Source organism: Oreochromis niloticus, linkage group LG1, assembly GCF_001858045.2.
Source record: "Oreochromis niloticus isolate F11D_XX linkage group LG1, O_niloticus_UMD_NMBU, whole genome shotgun sequence".
NCBI lineage: Eukaryota > Metazoa > Chordata > Actinopteri > Cichliformes > Cichlidae > Oreochromis > Oreochromis niloticus.
In genome coordinates this window covers 32056398-32075916 of record NC_031965.2, presented here as the reverse complement: position 1 = coordinate 32075916, position 19519 = coordinate 32056398, and the positions used below count along the sequence as shown (strand labels likewise).

At 43.2% G+C, this 19519-nt stretch overlaps 1 protein-coding gene across 2 annotated transcripts in view; it reads left to right on the top strand.

The window, feature by feature from the left end:
- The window catches only part of chst8 (carbohydrate (N-acetylgalactosamine 4-0) sulfotransferase 8), a 409028-nt gene that overhangs the window by 319068 nt on the left and 70441 nt on the right, over positions 1–19519 (top strand). The window lies entirely within an intron of this gene.

Sequence of the window (19519 nt, the reverse complement as noted above, 5' to 3'; positions counted from 1 at the left end):
TTATCCTTCACTCACGGAGCAGCTTACCCAGAAATGCAGCGATATCAAACTGGTAGATGGAGAACTGCAGCTGCAGAAAACTGGCAGCAGAGGCTATTACATGCAAGTGCAACTTGCAATGTTTTGCACAGGGCTCAAGACTAGAGATGGACCGATCCGATATTACGTATCGGTATCGGTCCGATACTGACGTAAATTACTGGATCGGATATCGGAGAGAAATAAAAAATGTAATCCGATCCATTAAATATCAAAAAAGCACCTCAAAAAACTTGCAACACGGCGTAACTCGGCTCATAACCGTAGCACGTCGGAGCAGTGTGCTCACGTGATAGAGCGGCTGTGTGTATTTGTAGCCTCCTACCAAACCGGCATTTCATCTCCGAGGAAGTTATCCCAGAGAAGTAAAGCAAGTGTGTAAGTTCATCTCTGAATGTTTGTAAAGCATTCCCACATTAAGCTTAACAACCGATATATGGAGCGACTGCCTCTTCTCTCTCTCTCCCTCCTCTTCCTGCTGCTACTTCAATTGTGAAACTTATTAATGATCAGCTGATCGGCTTTTCTGTCACGAGTCCGTCTCTCTTCTTTGTTTTTGGCCCACTTTGCACCAGAAAGAGGAAAACAGCAGCTGAACAACAGCAGCACGTTTAAGTTTGATAAGCTGTTGTTAGAATTTATTTAATATTACTTTCTAGACCAGGATCCTTTTCTAGGCAGCTGACAGCTGGTAACTGTGCAGGGGCGGATCTAGCAAAGTTTAGCCAGGGGGGCCGATAGGGCATTAACAGGGAAAAGGGGGCACAAAGACATACTTTTCTTTCTTATTCTCATTTAAAATGTCTAGCTTTTAATAAATAATTATCTGAATCTTACACCCAAAGTTTTAATCTGATGTAAAATGTATAGAAGTCCATTACTGTATATAGTAACTGTTAAGTCTAATATACCCTAGTAAGCTATAGTACTTTTTCCTTTGGGAAGGTACCATCTGTGCAGTCTGCAATTCTGTAGAAGAAAGATGTTGAATCTATTTAATTATTCTTGAAAAATAATTTATTTCTGTGCATTTTTTTTCACACTGCATCAAATTAAAGTTGATTACGTCGATTAAGCATCATGAGGTGGAGGGTGGGGGGTGGTTCCCTATTTTCTTTTGCTGGGAGTTTGCAACCCTATTAGTTAGGTTGCTTAATATTTCTGCTAAGTACTCTTTAAAATACCAGAATAGGGAGGATGGAGCAGGTTTAAGTTTATTAGATTGATCAGTGTTGCTGAACTATGAAATATTTCATTGGGGCGATCGTGGCTCAAGAGTTGGGAGTTCGCCTTGTAATCGGAAGGTTGCCGGTTCGAGCCCCGGCTCCGACAGTCTCGGTCGTTGTGTCCTTGGGCAAGACACTTCACCCGTTGCCTACTGGTGGTGGTCAGAGGGCCCGGTGGCGCCAGTGTCCGGCAGCCTCGCCTCTGTCAGTGCGCCCCAGGGTGGCTGTGGCTACAACGTAGCTTGCCATCACCAGTGTGTGAATGTGTGCGTGAATGGGTGAATGACTGGATATGTAAAGCGCTTTGGGGTCCTTGGGGACCATAAAAGCGCTGTATAAATACAGGCCATTTACCATATTTTGGGTGCAGTGTATTTTTTACATACAGGTATAACAGAATAGCTTTAGTGTTGTTGTTTATTTAAACTTGAGTATGAACTTATACAAAATGCAGCAAGATATTAAAAAAACAGTTTTATTGATTAAAAAACACTATATCGGATTCATATCGGTATCGGCAGATATCCAAATTTATGATATCGGTATCGGACATAAAAAAGTGGTATCGTGCCATCTCTACTCAAGACTGCCACACTTGTGATCTGGACACCTACTGAGCATGTTTCATTTACAGTGCAATATGATGAAGCATTTGTAAAGGAACAAGTAAAGCGCTTGAGAGGGTTTTACTTCTCAGTTTGGTCTCTGTCTTGTGAATGAAAGGAGACATTCAATATGAAATCTATTAAATATTTCAATACAACTAAAATGTACATAGTCGTAACATATGGTGGGAAATGAATGACAAACTGACAACAATAAATGTTGTGAATAGTTCTGTATTTCTGTAATCTTCCAACACAAAAAAATGTCAAGAATGCACAACTAATTATTGTAGATTTGAGAAAAACATTTTTTTTTCATTTAAGAAATTTATCACATTGTGGTTGAATAAAAAAGTAATAATTGAATAGAATAGAAGAAAGGTTATGTGATACAGTACATATATATATATATATATATGTACTGTATCACATAACCTTTCTTCTAGAACAGAAGATAAAAAAGGGAGACCTGGAATTATTTACTCTCTACCAGGGGCGATTTTAGCCCATTTTTGGGGGTGCTGAAGCACCGCAAAATGAATCAAAGCACCCCCACAGATTTCTTACTTTTTTGACTTTTTTTTTTGTTTTGTTTTTTTACAATATTTGCTGTTTGTGTGACACACTACTAAAAATATAAAAAACATACAGTACTGGGTTGAGACGTAACATTTTAACAACAAAAGTATAGAAATCCCCCAACCCTCCTAAAATGGTTTGTTCCAGCTCACCTCTCCCCTGCTCTCAGTGATGGTGGCTGAGATGCAGCGGAGCGGAGGTGTGAGGCCTGGCTTAAAACAGGACATATTAGATGCATTTAACCTTCAGTTACTCTTTATATAGTTAGGTCCGAATCAGACATGTTTCTTTTTAGCTGAAAAACATGACACCAGGTAACCTGCAGTGTTGAAAACGTGTTTTCCGATGATGTTTGCTACCCTTCAATCCGTCCTGCTCTGTAGTAAAATCAGCGACATTTGGCCGTCCTGTTGCTCCCATTGAAATGTATACAGCCTATTTAAAATCTAAAATTTATAATTGTCCGTAGCCTGCTGTTGTTACCACTGTGCTGTTTGAAATGGATACTAACTGACTGAATGCCCATTAACCTTAGAACACCTGTTTTGTGTGTGTGTGTGTGTGTGTGTGTGTGTGTGTGGTGTGTGTGTGTGTGTGGTGTGTGTGTACAGAGAGACAACCAGGTTCATAATGGATATAAGAAAGTTTTTTTCAAAAACAGGAGCCACATTCAGGTAAAAGTGTAAGAACAAATGATCCATCAATAAAGGATAATGTTGGATCAGTGTTTCAATATTTATATCTTTTATTAGATGTAGATGTGGTTTGGTTATTTGCCTTTTGGTTGAAAGTACACTGAGAGAGGACTTTTCGTTAGTGATCTTAATAGTATTTTTTCATATTAATGTAATTTTTCATCTAATTGAATACAATCTATTTGTGTATGATTGTCAGTCCAAAGAGGGAGAGAGGAAAGAGGGGAACGTGAGGAGAAAGGTCAGGAAGAACCAGGTAAGAAAACAGACAGCGAACAGTGACAGGCAAAACAGAAACTATTAAACTGACAAAGAAAAAAAACCTGATTTTACTCATACAGTCTGGAAGTTGTGTCCTCCCTATATTAAAGCTGCTATACAGAATCTGCAAAACAAACTGGGTTGAAACATTTTTGACCCTCTTTAACAACATTCCAACATAACATTATCATTGATTGGGGAGATTAAAATTAATGATATATTTTATGTGGTTCAGCCACAACTCTACTAAAACCTCAGCCAGTAATAAGTAGGCCAACTTTTGGACCGTCCAGTTGTCTGTATGACTGCCGCGGTACATACATCACGTTTGCGCACTGAACCAGAAAGAGCCAAACGGAGCCCTGGTGGAGTGAGGAGCTGTAAAGAGAAGCAGATGCTCTGTTTATATTCTAAAAATGTTTTAAGCTTGTTTCAAAGATTCTGTACAGCAGCTTTAAATGTTTTCTAAAAGCACACATACACTTACCTTACCAGTGTTTCTCAAACTTTTTACAGTGTGAGGAAAATGTCAAGCTCTCCCAAGTACCACGATGAAAGCATGAAACTCATAAATCTTACAACACAAAATTAGCATCTGCAGTAAAGATTTTTTCATACATTTTATACATTCTACCACAGGCAAAGTTGCCTCCATTTTTATAGTTTTTAAAAAACATTAATATTATATAATAATTTATTTGTAATAATTTATGCTGTTTTGGCAGTGTTTTTGTATGTATCCATAAATTGCACTCGGTTTACTGTTTACTCACTATGAGCATCATTCATTATCCTCCCCCAGTAATTAAGGTTAGGATATGTATTTTTTTATTCCAATCCATTCTTCTTTTACAGCATTTAAATAACCTTTATCAGATTTGATGATTTTGTTACAGACGTTTCAAAAAAGTGTTTAGCATTTCTTTCACAAATGTGGGGATTAAATTGTGTTAAAATGTACAAAACAGTGATGTCATGTTTTGTGATGAGGACCCAGGCACAGAGAGACTTGATGAATTTAAGAATCTTATGATTTAATAAAGAAATTTGCAGACTTGCACAGAGATGGTAAAATTATGATGACTGATAATGGAGATGAAGACAACAGACGATGAGGACAGGGAGGAACAGGGGTTTAAATGCAACAAGGAGACAACTCGGGACAACTGGAGACATTTTGGGATGCAGGGACTGACAGAGACAGGGAAGATTGTGACGAGTAAAGTGTATCTTGCCTGGCTGGGCAGCTCTCTGAGTGCTCAGCACCCCCAAAGCTCTGATCCTAGAATCGCCCCTGCCCCTCGAATGAGATCCTCTCTTAAGTTCACTAGAGCAGCAGATATATTCTCAGTATCTTGTCTACTTTAGGAGCCATGCTTATAGGAACAATTTGTGAAAGTATTTTGTAGACTTTCAAGCATCTGATTGCTCTTTCAACATGGATTCTTACATTTGCAATCCGACGTGTGTATGTTACCTGTTCCTCAGTTAGCTGTCTACGTTTTTTTGTGAAAGCGGGTATTACTAATCTAACTTTTCTCTCAAAGAGTAAGTCTTTAATTGTAAAACCTCTATCTGCCATGACTTCATCACCAGGTTTTAGGTATGTTAATATTCCAGAGTCCATTGTGATAAATTTGTCACTACATCGGCCGCCATATGCTGCAGACACAAACATGATTAGTCCACATGGTGCAACAGCAACCAAATATTTGACTGTGTTTTGTGAATAATAATGGCTGTATGATTCCCCTCTTGAGCCCAGATTTCTGGGTTTCTGTAAAAGGGTCTCTCTGCATGTAGTATTTGGAAAGTTCTTCTTAAAGGCTTCAGGCATAGTTGCTTGAATAGTTTCTTTTGGCAGCCATGGAATTAATGGTCGGAGAACTTCCTCCAGCTTGTCTAACCAGTGTGAGATGATCGTGCTGGCCATGCTTTGTGATATATGAAACTGGCGGCTTAGGTCATCTATTGCACGGTTACTCTTTAATTTCATAAGTGTCATGAGGACTTGATCTCGGACAGGCACTGTAAATTCATTGTTGTCATATCCTTCCAGTGTCGACACAAGTGTGTTAAATGTTTCTAAGGCTATCCCAGTGTACAGCAAAGCATCTGCATCATTTTGAAGAATGAAATATGCAACTTCATCACACTGAGTCATCTTATCCTGCACATCTTTCCTGCAAGACCTGTTGCAGTATTGATGGTCTTGTTGCGAATGATCCTCCCACTGTGTGTGGACTGAGTGCAGATGTGGCTCAGGGGGTTGTGTGGAGATGCTGGCCTGGTCTAATTCCACTGAACATAACACTGTGGAGTCTGAATAAGACAAAAATATGATCAGATGTACACTCAAACTGTTAGCATAAGAGAAACTGTAAAGTGTCACTTAGCTTATTATATTTTTGAATGAAATTTCTCATTTTACATTTTTTCACACAAATGCAAAATCATAAATGTCAACATAAAATGTTCCCAAGTCCCCTAAAAATGTATCACAATTTTATTCAATTACTGTGATTAGATTTTATTTTTCATTCTAAAAAAAGTCACAAATGTTGGTATTTTTGCAAAGGTTGCCTTTAACGTTTTTACTTGAGTTTTCTCGACTTGAAAAAACATGTTCTTTATAAACACAAACCTAAGACTTTTACAGCCCTTGGGGCTAATCTTTTGGCAGCATGCGGCTGGTGTTAATTACTAACCACGGGTGTAAACTTTCGTTAAAATTGAGACTTTTCTGCTAATAACCAGCCAGTGCTGATACTAACGCCATTCACCATAGGCTATTATTTAGTAAAAGTAAAGAATTGCATGATTAAAATGTGAAACGGTGGCAAACCACATTTACGTTTCACTTACCGGGTACAGATTCTGTGTTTTTGTTCGTATTACTGGAAGCTGTCACACTCAAAGTGGTCAGAGTGAGCTTTCTTTTTTTCTTCGGTGGGGGTCGGTCATAGCCCAGATAAAGCTCCGGGTCGGGGTGTAGCTCTGTGGGCTTTTTATCGATAAAATGAAAGGAGCAAACATAAACTCTCTTTGGAGGGTGTTTGAGTCTTAAAGCTGCCAGCCACGCTAGTTTCCGATCCTCCTTCCGCGGCATAGAGTGCAGTGCGTAGGGCGGTGGGCTCAGACAGGCCTTTCTAAGTTGTTGATGCTCAAGGCAAAATGTTTCTAATGCGTTTTTCCGTTTTCTTGAATTATTGTGGCAGCCGACAACAGCACACGTTGAACCCGAGCTCATCTTCGAACAGGTAAAGCCACTTATTACCGCACAAAGTAACTGATTTTGTTGTTAGCAACGACTGAACGCTGGGTCTCGCTTCGAGTAACCGGAAGTATAAAACCGGACAACGGAAGTAGTGGTCTGTCATGGCAGCCTACGTACGCTCTTACAGAAACCTGTGGATATATGTCTGTGTGTGTGTGTGTGTGTGTGTGTGTGTGTGTGTGTGTGTGTATGTGTCCAGAGTTCAGCTGAGACAGTGTCCTTCGCCCTGCCAGGCTAAGTAAACAGTCTTCCAGCCAACCCAGGTGGCCTTGCATAGAATGGGAAGAACCCACTACCCACTTTGAAAAAGGGCACACTATCACTAGACAATACTTATAGTTATTACAGTTGGACAGCTCTATAAAATCCATGTGAATAACTTGAAATCGGTGACTGAGTCTGGGGAATTTCCCTCTCTTAGGTCTCAAATTACCCCGAGAATTGCGCTTGCAACATATCATACATGACCTGCAAAATTTTTCAAAGGTATTAAATCCTAGAGTATGAAAATGTTGCACTACTGCTGCCCACGGCCCATGGCTCAAAATAGCAGCAGTCTTATACAAATTCTATGGCAGTATTGGTTTATCGCACAGACAATAACACCATCCTGCAAGCTCGCTCCTTCTGTAAGCCACAACCGTTTTTCCTGCAGTAGGTGAGTGGGCCTGCATGTCTGCCAGTGCATCTTGTATAATAGGCGATGTCTGTTGATGTTGCACTGCTAAAATGTGAACACCATGTGCTCCTAAAGCTGCCTCTTTTGCGATCTTATCTGCAAAAGCATTCCCTAATGCAACTGGATCTTTCCCTCACGTGTTGCACAATTACAAATGGCAATTCTACTGGGCAATATTATTGCTTCCAGCAGATTTTGCAGGAGTTTGCTGTGTTGTACAGGCTTCCCTGTAGAGGCTGTCACACCTCGTCTCACCCACTGCACTACAAAGAAATGTAATGTAGCAAATGCATATTGGCTATCAGTGTATATTGTCTGTCTGCAGCTTTACACCCTTCCGTTAAAGCTAGCATCTCTGCTGCTTAAGCAAATATGAAACATGCTAGTTGTCTTGCACAGATAATTTTCTCACTATCTACTACAGTAAAACCTGTTTCAGCCTGTCCCTCTGCTGTTGTAAAACTCGAACCATCAACAAACCAAACCATTCCCTCATCAAGTGGCACATCTGTTAAGTCATCCCTCGGCTTACACTCCTTCTCCACGTGCTCTCTACACTCATGAGAAGTGCCCTCTTCTTTCGTTGGCAAAAGAGTTGATGGATTCAGAATTGTGCACCATTTTATGGTTATGTGTGGTTGTAAGAGTAACAGTAACATTAAAGGCGGAAAGTGACAGAAATGTAATTTTAGTCTGCAGTAGTAGACATCTACCTCGTGTGGAACTAACAGTGTCAAAAGGTGAAATAAACTATTTCCTGAAACAGTGTACTGCTTAAGCTGCTGCACATACTGATCTCATGCATGGAGGTAAAGCACAAGAAACTAGAGCTAATCTTTTTAGGATAATAAGTTACTGGCTTCACTTGTGGAAAAAGTGCTGTTAGTTATTTCACAGTCACCTGGCATTTGTGCTGTTCACAGAACCACAAGTCCATCGCTGGACCTCCTCTGCGCTGTCACTTATGGACAGTGTTGGGAAGGTTACTTTTAAAATGTATTCCACTACAGAATACTGAATACATGCCCCAAAATGTATTCTGTAACGTATTCCGTTACGTTACTCAATGAGAGTAACGTATTCTGAATACTTTGGATTACTTAATATATTATCGTGCTGTTTACAACTACGTGAATGTACTATTGCTGTGATTTATTACTGATACTGAAGGTCCGCGTCTGCGAACCGTAGTAAAGGGACCTCTGGCTAATACGGTGGGTTCCGTGTCGGGCTGGTAGCCGAAAACTAGCTTCACTTTGTTGTCTGGGTCAACTTTGCTTGCCAAAGACAGAGAGAGGCGTTGAAAGGCTCCAACGGAACTTATTTATACGAACACAGTGTACAGTTGAGTCTTAATAGCTTACTTACAAATGGGCTGGTCAGGCACTCTTCTTGGCTGCAGTGGTTATTATTATATTTACATGCTTCCAGCTCCCGTTTTTGCTCCGTGACAGCTCGGACTTTTCCTTTCTCTCCCTCCCTCGCTCACAGACACATAACGTGTATGGCAGTCCATTCTCGCTGCAGCACGGACTACACTGCCCATGATGCTACATTCTTTAGGGCCATGCCTGTAGCATTCTGCCTATTAGCTTAGCACAACAACAACAACAACAAAAAAGCGCTCTCTCACACAGGAAACACGCAGAGAGAGAGCGTCACCCTGTAACCATGGCAACCGTAACGCTGCCGCCTGGAACAACATTACGTAGCTGTCAAACAAACCCAAACAGTCCTGACCCGCTACAATATGAAACAAGGAAGTACCGCCGTGTAATCCATTTATTTCAACAAAGTAACTGTATTCTGAATACCACCTTTTTAAACGGTAACTGTAACGGAATACAGTTACTCATATTTTGTATTCTTTTTTTTTTTTTTTTTTTTAACCTGTCCCGTTTGGTTCTTTTGCCATCAGAATTATTGTCTAAAGGCGAAGAGAGATGCCCAACGGATTTACTTTACCAAATGGACCATCCCAGCCTTGCCGTAATGGTCCATCTGATTCACCTTTTATTGTTTATTTTATTTTCACTTGCTGAATACGGGACAGACTTGACTGGTGGAAAGAAAGGGGAGAAAGAAAGAGGGAAAGAAAAAAAAAAACCTGAGAAGAGGGACGGGGAAAAAGGGCAAAAAACAAAAACCAACAGAATAAGCAGACAAAAAAATACATATCGATCACCTGGATCACCTGTTGAGAAAGAAAAAAGAAAGCAAGCAGAAGAAGACGAGAGTAATAAACAAGATCACAATGATCTATGGGAATATGACAGTAAATACTAAATATTAAACATTATGGTGCAGCACGTGAGATCGACAGCGCACAGTGTGCTTTGAGGTAGGAGCCCAAAAGGGTGTAGTTTGTGTGTGTGATCACCCGTGTGTACACCTGTGAGCATGAATGCGCTTGTTTTTAAAAGGTTCCTTCATGTAATGATCTGCTAGCGGGTGTGGGGGGCCACTGCCCCGACCTCCAGGGCATGAAGCAGGTATGGAGGAGATCAAAACTCCAGACATCCAGAGGCCCCCAGAACACAAGAGACCAAGGAAGACCAACAGAGGGGCAGCCGCGCCACTATCCAGAAAGAGCTGAGGAGAGTCCCAGATGAGGGGTCACTCAGCAGCCGCGGAGCAGAAGCCAGGGGGGTTGCAGTGACGTGCCCGTGAGCTCCGCCAGCAGCCAGCTGTGCCTGAGTGACCGAGCCCCGGGCCGAGAGGCCGAGGGCACCCCATCCCCGAAGTGGCCCGAGCGAGCCCCAGGCTCCATGCCCCGATAAGCAGCCGCCAAGGAGTGAGCCGGTGGGTACCTGGGCGCCCACCCCCGGACACAAAGAACCACCAATGCACCGATGTCTGAGGGCGTCTGCCACCGGCAGGGGAAGTGGTGGGGGGAGATGGGCCTCCAAACCTTGGAGGGCCTGAGATGTCCCCAGAGAGGTGGGGTCTGATACCCAACCTGACATATAGACAGAGACAAACAGGCACACACAGATACAAACATCTATTCCCACCCTCATGCTCTCAACACTCACCCAACGTGGAGACAGACATAAAGAGACGCTGTACACACAATCACACTCCCCAAGCCTACTCTAAGCCCCGGGTCTAGGTACCCTTGCCCCTGGAGGGGGAAACTGCGCCCAGATCCAGGTGGTGTTACCCTTTTCCCTGCGGTGGGGAGAAGCAGACCGCCCCGACTCCGCAGCAGCAGGGAGGCCCCACATTCCAGACCCCAGTCGGACGGCCAACTCCTCCTCCTAGCCCCCCCGCTCCAGCAGGCCGCAGAGAACGGGGGTGTAGGAAGACTCCAAACCTCCCTCCACCCGCTCATATGTAGTGTTGATGTATGTGTGTTCTAAGGTGCATTTAAAACCCAGGAGGGCATGGAGCTACCTGCCAGAGCAGCAGGTAAGCGTATAGCCCCTCCTGCTAGCCCTCAATGTCTACGTGTATTTAAAATTGAGAGGTGGGCAGCGACGCCAGGGGTGAGGTGTACACCCTGATGGTGATTGGAATCCGTGTAGCGTGCCCACCCCCAAGATCCTATATGTATGTGTAATGAGAGTGTGAGTAATGTGAATGTCTAAGTTGTGGGATAAAATTGAGGCAGAGGCAGCCAGAAGGGGACAGAGGGGGGGGATGTCTCCTCTGCACCCTGGTGACACACCCCTACCCCAAGGCCCTGCATGTGTGGGTGATTGTGGTGGAACGGGAAGAGGGAGGCAGCTGGAGATGGGGAGGGAAGGAAGGGAGGGGCAAGTGACCCCTCCCTGGGGTCAGCTCCCCGCTGACCCCAGTAGGCACCCCCATACTCTGCAACCCGCCAGGGAAAGGGGGCCCAGGCCCATCCAGACCGGGGCCCAGTGCAGCAGCGCCGCCCGGCCCCACAGAGCCCGGGACAGTCCACCTGACCCCACCACAGAGAAAACTGCAACCACCCCATCATCCACTCATCTTCCAGACTACACAAGACAATAGACGCCCAGGCTGAGATCTTCCTCCACCTCTCCTGTATCTCCCCCTCCTGCAGAGAGAGTTCCTGAAGAGAGGAAGGCTCCTGCAGGATGTGACAACCTCCCCCACCAGTTGAAGAGCCCCCCAGGTGGCTCGATGCACCGGCGGCACCCCGCGCCAGGACTGGGCCCCCATACACCCACCCGCCCACAACCCCGGCAACACACCAACCAGGACCCAAGCCCCTGAGGCTTGGCCAGGGCCCCAGCCCAGAGACGGAACGCCCCCAGAACTCACGCCCATCCCGGACCCACCCAGGGGCAGCCAGGCTACCAGGTCAGTAACCCACGTCCATCAGCACAGACCCTCCCCTAGCCCTGCTGCACGCAGCCACGAGGAAACTGTCACCTAAGAGCCAACAGAGCCCCTAATTGGCCATGACCGCTACCCCGGGTTGAGCCCCCCAAGGAAGATGCTCCCGGGGAACCCCCCCGATGCCCTAAGCCTGTCCCTACCCCCACACCAATCACAACAGTGAAGGTGGGACCTTCATATTTTGTATTCTAAATACGTAACGGCGGTACATGTATTCCGTTACTCCCCAACACTGCTTATGGAGCTTGGCACGCTCCCATCATCCCTCAGGTTCTCATGTTCCAACGCTGCAGACGATTTAAGGCAGAGCACGTCGTACACCTCAGTTGTCTTCCTCAATGTCAACGTTGAAACGCTTCCACTCCTTATGGTTGTTTGCTGTGCAAAGACTCCTCTCGATGATCTCCTGGAAGCCCAGTAGCACAGCTCTCTGCGCGATGTCTGCTGTGCTGAAGGTGATCTCTGATCCTCCTGAAGCCTCTCTCCTCCTGAAGCCTCAGCTTCCATCTTGTGGACGATCCCCTCAGTCACTCCTTCTCGTCATGGGACCTCACGACATCTGCAAATTAAAAAATGACACTCCTCTCGCCACATGGCTTTCGCCATGTGTCAACTCCCCAATGAGACATGTACAAGAATGTTGCACATTCTCTCTAAAACAATCTCCAGGTTTTCCCACTTGGAAACACAGCCATTCTCCAACCTTTAACCCTGTGTAAAAACATTAGTCAGTGGTTAAATGTTTAGATTGTTTAACTCCCAGCTCCAGCCTGTATCCTAGAAGACAAAGTCTTCAAGTTAAAACAACTTCACATTTGCAACCAACTGCAACTCATAAGTATAATAAAGTATTCAGCATCACAGAGACAAGGATCATTGCAGGTTTATTCTAAACTCATTAAACTCCCGCTTTTTCCATAATTTGTTCCAAATCATTGAACATCTCAACGTCATTCCACATTGTAATCAGTGACTTTCCTTAAGTTTGTCACTCACCATGAGCCCAATAGTGGTCAGATAATGAACCCCATGTAACTATTCTGTAACCACTGCACATCTGTCGATTGTCACTTGTCTGTCTGTGCTGAATCCTTTACAAACACTCTTAAAGAAAAACAAACATCAGCCAAACACACGGATCATCCTGGTGTTCAGGCGTCGGCCATCCCGATTCCAGAGGTGCTGTGAAAGGTCATAAAGTTAAGTAAAAGAAGCAACAATGGTTTTAAACACAGTATCACACTGTATTCACTTCTCCCCTGTAACATTCACATTTTCTCCAACATTTTCTCAACAACACAGTGTAATTTCATCACCAACATATAGCCTGTAACCACAGTTTTCTTCACACAAAATCTCAGTAATCCTGTGGTAGAAAAACATTAAGTTGTGTCTTGCTGTAAATCACATGATCAAATCACATGATTAACCATCTGTTGTAGAAAAGAAATGTAAATGTTAGCGCTGCACAGGTGTATACACTCTTTCTCACAGTGATCTCTGTGAGCAACACAAGGTAGTGAATAACACACCCGTGGTAAATTCATAGACACAGAAAAATTAAAACTTAAAAGGTTAAATTTGCAGAGTTCATATAGTCATGTGACCCAAGTTTCCTCCTGTGGTCTCCTGTTCCTGCAACAAGAGACACACACAGAGATACATCCACACCTTTGTCAGGTGGGGGTTAACTTCACACAATGGTGTTAAGTCAGTCAGTCTTGACAGCTTTTGTCAGCTTTAACCAGTCAGTCAGTTCGCCATTTTTTTTATTATCGATATCGACCAGACCTCATACCACAGGCTGTACCCAGGGGGGTCTACACCAAGTCTGTATGGTTTACCGAAAATACATAAGCAGGGGGCACCTTTAAGACCGATTGTCTGCATGATCAACTCTGTCACCTAAAACATCTCCAAGTTTCTGGCTTCGATCCTCAACCCGCTGGTGGGCAGCTCTGAACACCACATCCAGAACACCCTGGATTTTGTTGAGAAGGTGAGAGATGTCATTATGGAGGCAGATGAAACCATGGTCTCGTACGACGTTACATCTCTCTTCACTTGCATCCCAGTCACGGAAGCGTTGGAGGTAGTCCATAAGAGATTACAGGATGACACCAACCTCAGCAACAGGACCACTCTCAGCATCCACCAAGTGTGTTTGCTTTTGGAACTGTGTCTTCATTCCACCTACTTCACATACAAGGATCAGTTCTACAGGCAGAAACATGGGTGTGCCACGGGCTCCCCAGTTTCACCCATCGTGGCCAATTTGTACATGGAAGAAGAGGAAAAGAGGGCTTTGCTATCCTACCCTGGAACACCACCAGATATGTGGATGACACCTGGGTGAAAATCAAATCTGAGGATGTACTACACTTCACGGATCACATTAACTCGGTGGACCGACACATCAAATTCACCAGGGAGGATATGAAAAGTGGCAGGTTAGCCTTCTTAGACTGTGAGATTTCCATCAGTAATGGGGACATCTAAAAGCTGACGTGTACCGTAAACCTACACATACGGATCAGTATCTAAGGTTTGACTCTCATCATCCACTGGAGCACAAACTGGGTGTCATCAGGACGCTACAACACAGAGCGAACACCATCCCCACTGACACAGCGGCCAGGGAGGCAGAAGAACAGCACATCAAGAAGGCCCTGAGTAAATGTGGTTATCCCAGCTGGACTTTGTCAAAGCGGGAAAGGCACCTAAAGAAAGCTCCAGCCGATCCAGGAGAGAAGGACAACCGCTGCCCAAGCGAAAACCTGTAGTGATCCCATATGTGTCAGGAGTATCGGAGCAGTTGAGACGCATTTTTTCTAAACACCGGGTCTCTGTGGCTTTTAAAGCCCAAAACACGCTGCACCAAAAACTGGTCGACCCTAAGGATCCGGTCCCCCCCGACACAAACAGAGTAACATAGTGTACGCTGTTAAGTGCCAGGAGGATTGCCAGGATTTATACATCGGGGAAACCAAACAACCTCTGGCGAAGCGGATGGCACAACACAGAAGAGCTACCTCATCAGGCCAGGACTCTGCAGTCTATTCACACCTACAGGCCAGTGGACACTCTTTCAATGATGAGGATGTACACATCCTGGACAGGGAGGAACGCTGGTTTGAGGGGGGAGTCAAGGAGGCCATTTACGTGAAAAGGGAAAGACCATCTCTGAATCGAGGAGGGGGCCTAAGATTATTAGACACCACCAGAAGGCAGCAGGTTCTGTAGCAGGAGTAACTGTGTTTAGAGTGTTTTAAAATGTGAAAGTATAGGCAAACTTTTAACATCTCTAAAACCTTCTCCTTCTCTTATCACAGCCCTCATAGATGTCTGAATAGTCTAAACTCACAAGTAACCATAATAGACCAGAAAAAGAAATCTTATTGATGCAAATCTTCTCTAACACCTTCACGTAGCAGGTATCAAACTGATGAGACACTTTTTCTCTTCCTGTTGACAAGAACTTGACATGGACTTACTAAGGTAGACCAAACAGGAGAACCAATGGGACACAGCTTTGTTTCACAAACAAGTGGAGCTGGGTACAGGGGGATGGCATGAGCTTGCTTGGGGTCAAGGGTTCTTCCAGGTCCAGGATAAAAGAAGTTCCATAAAAATTCTTATCCAGTCTAATTCATGCTCCTCAAAGTCTATCGATTTATTGGGTTGTGAACATTAGAGTTCAGAGGGTTTCAGGGCTGCTGGGCATTCATAGAGAACAAAATATTTGTTGAATGATTGAATGAAATTTATTTTTTAATATTTGTCACATAGAGCATTGCACAGTGCTTTACATGATACACAAGTCCCCCCAAAATAGGTCCACTTGCAGGGTTGTTGTTGGTTGTTGCTGTGTGTCTGTTCTGCTCCTGCTGTCCTCTATATATCACAATGAGTACCACCTCATAAAATATATGGCTCTTGAAGTACCGCCCTTATTGCCGACATTAAAGTACAGTAGTTTAGGCCTATTTAACACCATATACAGTTTACTTGAAACAATTTCATTTCATATATGAATATTATTCATTTTAACGGTCAGAATGTGACAGGAGTTTAATAATAACAACTGTACTGCATTAAAACTCCACAGCAGGTGGGATATCCAGTCTTTAAGTGATGACCTGATGAAACTTGCTTCCGGGTCCAAACTACATTTATAAAGACTGTTGTGTTTTTAACATTTTTTAATGCTTTGTATTTTGTTCTATTTTACAGTGGTTTGCAAAAGTATTCGGCCTCCTTGAACTTTCCCACATTTTGTCACATTACAGCCACAAACATGAATCAATTTTATTGGAATTCCACGTGAAAGACTGATACAAAGTGGTGTACACGTGAGAAGTGGAACGAAAATCATACATGATTCCAAACATTTTTTTTACAAATAAATAACTGCAAAGTGGTCCAAACTGCATTTATAAAGGCTGTTGTGTTTTTAACGTGGTTTAATGCTTTGTATTTGTTTTCTATTTCATATGAACAAACCCCTCCTGGCATTCTCCTGGCTACTGGGAGTTTCGCCATCCAGGCAATAGTTTCCGACTCACCAACGGTGTCTCCCGGGCCATCAGCGTGACAGCGCCGTGCCGGATTTTCAATTTTAAGGCTCAGGGAAACGCTCTTTAGCGGCCACGACCACTGGCAAAAAGGAAAGGCTACTCTTTATAAAAAGGCAACCGTCTTCACATTTTCTATTCAATTCAATTCAATTCAATTCAATTTTATTTATATAGCGCCAAATCACAACAAAAGTCGCCTCAAGGCGCTTTATATTGTACAGTAGATAGCACAATAATAAATACAGAGAAAAACCCAACAATCATATGACCCCCTATGAGCAAGCACTTTGGCGACAGTGGGAAGGAAAAACTCCCTTTTAACAGGAAGAAACCTCCGGCAGAACCAGGCTCAGGGAGGGGCGGCCATCTGCTGCGACCGGTTGGGGTGAAAGAAGGAAAACAGGATGAAAGACATGCTGTGGAAGAGAGACAGAGATTAATAACAGATATGATTCGATGCAGAGAGGTCTATTAGCACATAGTGAGTGAGAAAGGTGACTGGAAGGGAAAAACTCAATGCATCATGGGAATCCCCGGCAGCCTACGTCTATTGCAGCATAACTAAGGGAGGATTCAGGGTCACCTGGTCCAGCCCTAACTATATGCTTTAGCAAAAAGGAAAGTTTTAAGCCTAATCTTGAAAGTAGAGATAGTGTCTGTCTCCCGAATCCAAACTGGAAGTTGGTTCCACAGAAGAGGGGCCTGAAAACTGAAGGCTCTGCCTCCCATTCTACTTTTAAATACTCTAGGAACAACAAGTAGGCCTGCAGTGCAAGAGCGAAGTGCTCTAATAGGGTGATATGGTACTACAAGGTCATTAAGATAAGATGGGGCCTGATTATTTAAGACCTTGTATGTGAGGAGCAGGATTTTGAATTCAATTCTGGATTTAACAGGAAGCCAATGAAGGGAAGCCAAAACAGGAGAAATATGCTCTCTCTTTCTAGTCCCTGTCAGTACTCTTGCTGCAGCATTTTGGATTAGCTGAAGGCTTTTCAGCGAGTTTTTAGGACATCCTGATAATAGTGAATTACAGTAGTCCAGCCTGGAAGTAATAAATGCATGAACTAGTTTTTCAGCATCACTCTGAGACAGGATATTTCTAATTTTAGAGATGTTGCGCAAATGGAAGAAAGCAGTCTTACATATTTGTTTAATATGTGCGTTGAAGGACATGTCCTGGTCAAAAATGACTCCAAGGTTTTCTGACCAATCATAACAGCCCATTTCACACACATCTTTAAATCATCCTCTGCCGAGCAGCCTCTGAACCATGAAGAAACTTTCCTGAACTTTACACTGTTGTATAGTGTTACACAGCAAGATGCTTCACTGTGAGTCTGAAGTTTTGGTCATAGTAAACCTGCATAACTCCAGTTGTTTTTTTAATATAGAAAATAGAAGCATAGGTGGGAATAAAAAAACAGCCCCCCCCCAAAAAAAAAAACCAAACAAAAACAAAACAAAAAACCCCCCCAAAAAAACAAAACTCATCTGTTATGAAAAAATTGTATAGTGTGTATAGTGCAGGTGGAGCGGTGCTGCCTTCAACATCCTCCTTTTATTATCTCACACTGTAGAGACTGTAAGAAAAACACAGGGACCAGACTTGGTTTTTAGAGAGAAGTTTGGCAAACAAGGAAAACTGAGAACATTTTTTATTTTCATTACTTCACTTTTGTTTCATAGCAGCCACAGGATGGCACCAGAGTCCAGGTAAAAGAAACAAAGTTTAAAATCTGTTTTTCTTCACACCCCTTCACGCTCTTCTTTTTGTTTACATCCAAAATGTAATTTAAGGTTCCCACAGTTCCCACGGACAAACAAATCTAACTAAAATCTGCAGTGATGAATGAGCAGAGAACCCAACCCCAAATCCTCCAATCATGTACACCTGACATCAGAGCGGTGACAATGAACAGACCAACCAAGTTTTTTTTTTTTTGTCTGTTTTTCACGGATTAGAGCTGAAAGAACAGATTCTTCTTGCTGGGAGCTATTTTCAGAAGCAGATTACATACTGCACTAAAGATTTCTTGCAGGTAGAAGGCTGGATTAACTCAAAATAAACTACACTGCATGTGTTCATTGTAATAAGACAATGTGACCACTGACTGAGCCCACTGACACAGACTGCCTAAACAAATAGTCCGTGTTTATTTCCAAGAGACCTTTTGACATAACCTCAAAAAAGCGCGAGCTGGCAGGGGACTCCATAATTGGTCATAATGGCTCATTACCTGTGTGGACTCAGACTGTGGAGGCAATAGTAGATACAAAGAGTCAGCCACGCTGTTCAGCACAGAACTTACGGAGCACCAAAACTGCACACATTCCCTTTATCATGATGGCTCGTTTGAAATTTATTTAAAAGAAATTTTGAGTTAAAGTTTAATTTTCTGAGTTAAACTCTGATACACCTGACCGTGTAAAATCTGACATTAAAAATCTGAAATTACTCAGATGTTAAAGATTATTTTCAAAAATGATTATCTAATAATTATCTAATAGAGGCAGTATCTTGGTTACATCTCTTGGACAGTGATGGGAATAACGGCGTTACAAGTAACGGCGTTACTAACGGCGTTACTTTTTTCAGTAACGAGTAATCTAACTAATTACTATTCCTATCGTTACAACGGCGTTACAGTTACTAACAAGGTAACGCGGTCCGTTACTATTTTTCAACAAACAGACGGTTGAAGCTGTGTTCAGCTTACCGCATCTTATATCAGTTGCACGGAAGTAGCTGTAAGTAATCTGGACGCTACAGCTTTAAGCAGCTGCGCGCTCCCGCGGACGGTAATCACGATCACTGTCTAGCACAACACCTGGAGCTCAGGGGGCAAAACAATCGCATGAGTGCTGCTGTTTGACTGAGGAAGAATAAAGTAGTCGTGGTAAGTCAATCACATGACCACTTAAAGACAAAGCAACAAGGTACCAGTTTTTAAATTGTGTCGATAGGCCACGTAAAACCAGATATGATAAACAATATATACGCGGCGTTTTTTCCTCAATAGTTTCGCCACACTCTCTGCTTATGAGCAAAAAAACAAAACAAAAAAAAGTTTTAGGAGTGACGGCGAGAGAGAGAGAGAGAGAAAGAGAGAAAGAGAAAGAGAGAGAGAGGGAGAAAGAGAGAAAGAGAAAGAGGGAGAGAGAGAAAGAGAAAGACAGCAGAAAAAGAGAGAGCGAGTTTTGAGATGTGAGATTTGTGACGTTTAGCGTGTTTGGAGTGTGTAGTTA